We start from the raw sequence: 5,841 nt of genomic DNA, 5'->3' as shown, positions 1-5,841 counted from the left end.
GATGAGCATGTCTAAATTTATGTAGTCTGGAAACCAACTCCAGAGATGAATTGTAAAATCATTAAAAATATATATTTTTTATTGAAACATTTATGATATTATTGAATTACTCTTATAAAGTACAATAGCGTGAAACAATAATACACAATTATTTATCTGATCACTGGCTATGCTTTGATCATGCATTTCATTAATTGTCTAATACGAATCATTTTCGTATCATCATCTGCTATGTACCGTGTAATTAATTAACTGTTTCAACACTAACGAGTAAATGAATATGTAATTAGTATGTACAAACAGTTCATGTACGAAAATAAAGGACAACAGCCATAATCAATATCTATACATATAAATGATAGTATTTGCATTACATTGGCATGAACTATTAATTTAGCTACGTATTATATGTTGAGGAAATGTAAATAGATATTGTGTTAAATATATATTTATCGTATCTAATAGTTCATTATTTATTAACTTGCAAAAACAGCACCTTACTCGTTTTTATTACACCTTTTTCATTTTAAATGCAAAATTATCAAATTTAAACATGCTTCAATTAAAAGTACTGTAAAATGTAATTAATAATCATAAATTAAAGTAAAAGTTAAAACAGTTACATTGGCTTCAATAACAATTTTATTTTATTTTTATATTAATTGTAAATGTAGCAATGTAAGTTACTATTTTCACGAAGTAATTGTAGCTGTAATTGGTTCCCTTTTAAAGGAACTAATCTAATTTTAATTTATCCTTAAGTCAGATAAAAAATGTACCTGCAATTTAGAAGGTTCAAATGAACAAACTATTTTAACCCTATTATAATTTATCCATAAATATTTTTCGAACCACAATTTAATATATTCATTATAATTTTCTTTTAATAATTATAATTTCCAATATAAAGTAACAAACATTTTATCAGTTTTTCTAGTTTACGAAGTTTATTATTGTTGTTATGTCGATCTAACATTATGCAAATTGATATTCCGATTCAAATAAAAGAATTTCTATCCAATTACAAAAACTTCAAGTGGGAATAAAATTTGATAAGATTTTGATGAAATTTTCGATCTACTAGACTAAATGGTTTTATTTTATATAAGTGAAAAAAATGCTTTCTAGCTCTGCTAGAATTCAAACTTAGGCTTACAAATTGTCGAGGGGGCCAAGATACGTTATTTCTTTCCGAGCCTCTTACAAGCGAATGACGACGTCATTACAAGTCTAGTAAAACCTGGGTTTAAATCTCAGCAGAGCTAGAAAGGGATTTTGGCACGCCTATAATTTATATTCTTGTAAAACTTGTAATCAGCTCGTCGTTTGCTTCTAAGTGTATTTGAGAAAAATAAGGAATCAGTTTTATTGATTCGATAATATACACAGAAAAAACTTATTGTTTTGAATATATAAGCAAATTTTTTTCAAGCTTTTATTTATCGTGCACATTTTAAGTTTCTCTCTGCTTTCGATTAAAGTTCATAATTTCAAAGCAATAATGCGATGAAATCGGAGAAAGGAATTTTCCTCGTTGCGCATTGATACCTGCAATTCCCGTTTGGCTGTCGATTGGAGAAGCGCGCGATGCGGAGAAATTCTCTGAAGTTTTGCAAACAGAAAATGGAACGAACATTTTGCTCCAATTCTGTTCATTGTCTGATTATCGAAAAGATGAAACGAGATGAAAACGTAAAGTTTTGCCGCTTTTGTAGAAACATAGTAAAGTTGGCACTTGGTCACATGTAGGACGTGCCTTATCTTCTAGTCTGAAATATATGAGCGAAGAGTGAAAAATATAAAAATAATGAAAGTCACACATGCTACTTCTTTTTTGCCTGCAGTAGACATGCATTGATTTTCAGAGTGCGTCAGCTGCAAACACTATATTCTGAACTCGGGTTATTTTGCTAGGAAATAAACACGACGAGAAGGAAAAGCTATTACTTTTCAATTTTCCCTTAGCAAATATCATCTGAATAGAAATTATGTCAATGGAAAAATATTAAGATCGTTCCTGTCTAAAAAAGTGGTTTATCTATACCTGCTGAAAAAGTTTGATAAAAGAAAATTAATATTTTTTTAGTCTGTTTCCTGGATCCACAATTAAAAGAATTTCCTTGCACAAGGCTTGTATCAAATCCTATGTTCTAGACACTTGGAAGTTGTTATATGATTCTATTTGTCGAGAAGTCTTACCTTTCTATCAACATTTTCCCAATGAAACTCTATCAAATCTTATCACCCACCCGAGTTGTATCTAATGCTATGTTTTTAAATGTCAACATTTTCTATCAAATTCTATCCGTTGTAATATCATATATTTTTTCAATCAACGGGTATTCATTGAAACTCTTTTGAATCTTATCCACACCAGACTTGTATCAAATTCTATTTTCAGAACCCGGAAGATTTCTATAGAATTCTACTTCTCCAATAATCTTATGCTTTTCCACTAGGATAATGTTATCAATACTCTAAAATAATCTTGCACAAGGAGAAAATTTGGATAGGAAAGCATAAGATTTCTTAGTGGAGATACCGTTTGATAGAAAACTACAAGATTCTCATGTGTTAAATTTTATTCTGATTTGGAGTGGAAAAGATTTGATAGAATTTCAATGAGAAACCATTGACAGAAGGATATTAGATTTTTGCCTGGATAGAATTTGATAGAAATTTTCAAAATTGATAAAGATAGAACATGATAAAAGTTCTTTATGAATAAGATTTTATAAAGATTTAACGAAAATATCTTGATAGAAAAGTAAGATTTCTGGAGGGATAGAATTTGATAGAAAGCTCTGCCAAATGTTTTTTTTTAGATTTCGATTCGAGAAATTCGTTTGATTAAATTAGATAGGATTTATATTAAATGTGCTGATAAAATTTTATTCGTGTAATTTGTTTGATTTAATTTCATAGGAAGTGTATCACATGTGTTTATAGAATTTTATTTAAGTTCTACGCCCTGATAATCTCTTTTAATAAAAAACCAACTAAATTCTCGATTCTACCAAATCTAACACGTTTTCCTAATACACACTTGCAATATTACGCTATTGTTATTTTTTTTGTTGAGTTAGGTACTTTTATTATTCAGTTTAATTTGTTTAAAAAAAGAATAAAACACGTTTGTTAATATTTATCTGTATGCTTATTCACAGTGTTTACTGATTTTAAATAGGTTCGCACTTTTCGGCCTATGCGCAGTTGGAAATGTTGACAACCACCAATTTCCATCTGTCGGATATCAACGAACTAAAAAGAAAGTTTCAAAAAGAGTTCCTTTGAAATCTAAGTTCTAAATTCTAAAGGATGCCAAATTTTACTTGAGCCTCATCCACACTAAACCCCAGTTTTTTCTGTGATACCGAATCATATCAAGCCTAATCCATTCCCTCTTCTATTCTTACATGCTCTTTATTACACTCTGAATTTAATACCCCTTCATTATTGCGTTATCTTTAACCCTGTCGGTTGAATTCTAGGTTTTTTATTTTTCTCGCTACTCTCGGGCTCTTGAGGATCAATTTTCGGCGCACGAATTGACTCTTTAGATGATACTGTCATTTGATTCGGCGGAGGGGAAGCTCCAACTATACGATTCGCTGGATTCTTGTGCATCAAAAATGATATGCCTCTTACAGTAGCAACAAATGTTCGAAGATTATTCCCGCGTCCTGGTCGCTGATTCCCATTTAACTTGAAGACATTGATTAGTCGTCTATACTCATCTCGTATTAACACAATTTGTACGTTTTGACCTAATATATTAAATTGAAAGCATCTGTCGAAATGACGATCAGCAATTAGCTGAACATTATTAAATATACGGCCAGATTTCATCCCTCCTCCTTTTGAAAAAGTTATTCCTTCCAAGTGAAATTCTTCCTCTGGTATATCCTCAATGAGTGATGGTTCTGCGTTAAGATCTGGAGGATGCATCCATGAATAACGGATTTTAGCATTTAATCCTGTAAAAATAACATATAAATTATAGTTTAATGTTTATACTCTTTGAGAAACAATTGGCTGATGCAAGAGGAATATTTTAACCAGTGAAGGGCATGATTCGAATTTTTCGACACTGTCACAAGCGTTGATGGAATCTAAAAAATATGAATAACATAATGAATAAAATAAAATAATATTTATTAATGATTTTGATATCTTCGTAACCTTATGAATTAATATTGTATTTTTCTTTATTAGATGTGATATAGGATGTATTATGTTTAATTACGTAATTTCATTTTGGGTTTCAGTTTTTTTTAATTCAAGCAAGATTCATGAAGTAGACTACCTCTATTCCTTTTAAGACTTATTTAGTATTACCAAATAAATTAAATGCAGAATATTACGATCTAAAAATGCCTCTAATTAGTTTAGTAGCTTTTTAAAACTGATTTAATTGCATTATGCTCAGCGAAGTGCGTCAATAAGGTAGTCAAATTATAAAAAAATGCTTCTATTTGAAAAAAGGAGTTGTGCCAAAAATCAAATTTTTCTAAACAAACATTTTCTTTGATTTGAAGAATTGGGCTGATATTATCAGGCATGTAAAAAATTTTCCCATATGTTTAAAGTGTAACAAAATTGTGTTATTATATTAAACATTTTAATTATTCACAGATCGTGCTTTTACAACCTTCATTAATTAATCCATATATCCTTAATTAATGTAATATGTTTTAATTAAGCAATTAGTATTTTTGCACTATCGATATCGATATAGTAAATATTTGGAACAATGAAATTGATAATTCGTTACTCATCGTTAGTGACCAACTTTGCTCGAATTGAATGAGTAAAGTTTTACTCCTAATTAATGACATTTCACTAATTTATATTTAAATGCAATCTTTTCAAGAATATGAAAACGACTTAAAATTGGAACTTACCTAAAAGACTAAATGAAACTGAGAACGCAAGCAGTATATTTCTAATAAAAAATTTCATTTTTTCCTGCTAGATTTCGTTTGTGGTGACTGACAAATTTAGATTATATTTATCCCTGTATATAGAATTCCGAATACTCGTTTGATTACGCAAATGTACGATGACTCGTAAAACCGTAGATATGATCAAAATTTACAATGTGCAGATCGCGTAGTAGGAGTTATAAAATATCTTTAATCCATGATAAATAACAAAAAATGAAGGACAGAGATTAACAGACTTTCGGCTGTATTTTTTTGGTAAAATTGCGAATAAAACCTTTTTTATAGAGCTGGTAATAAAGATCAATTCATGTGGAAGGGAAACTTTTCTCCATTTTGAGACAGTAACCACTAACAAAATAATTTTTTTCCAAACTCTTGTTATAGTTATTTAAAATTATTTATTCAAATTCGGTGAATGACACCATATTCTCAGTGAAAGACACCCGTATTTATTTTGAATTTAGAACATTATTCGTAAGGAATATTATGTAACTTAGTAACTGTTAACAAAAAAGAATATTATTTTATATCAGTTTTGGTTAAAATTGAAACTGGCTAATGCTATGTTTCTAAACAAATTTTAAACAAAAGATTTTTTGAGTTTTTTTTATTTGCTTCAAATTCCACTGTTTTGTTGAAAGCTCTTCTTCTTGTCTTGGGAATTCAGCAATTTCTTTGAAAAATGTTTTCTTTCTTGGATGAAAAAGCTTTTTGGTTTGCAAATTTATCTCTTTTGGTAAAAATTTCATCTTTATTGTTTAAAACTACACCTGCTTGTTGAAAATGAGTCTGCTCGGTTAGGAATTTAACGATTTGTTTAAAAATCCGACCTTTTTCTCCAAGTTAACTGAGTTAAAAAAAAAATTATTGTTTCCAATAGCAACTATCACATTTT

At 29.3% G+C, this 5,841-nt stretch overlaps 1 protein-coding gene across 1 annotated transcript in view; it reads left to right on the top strand.

The window, feature by feature from the left end:
• The window catches only part of LOC117169914 (MAM domain-containing glycosylphosphatidylinositol anchor protein 1), a 388,199-nt gene that overhangs the window by 24,001 nt on the left and 358,357 nt on the right, over positions 1-5,841 (top strand). The window lies entirely within an intron of this gene.

Source organism: Belonocnema kinseyi, chromosome 3 (genome assembly GCF_010883055.1).
Source record: "Belonocnema kinseyi isolate 2016_QV_RU_SX_M_011 chromosome 3, B_treatae_v1, whole genome shotgun sequence".
Taxonomy (NCBI): Eukaryota; Metazoa; Arthropoda; class Insecta; order Hymenoptera; family Cynipidae; genus Belonocnema; species Belonocnema kinseyi.
Note: the sequence above shows the minus strand (reverse complement) of the source record. Positions and strands in the feature narration are given on the sequence as shown.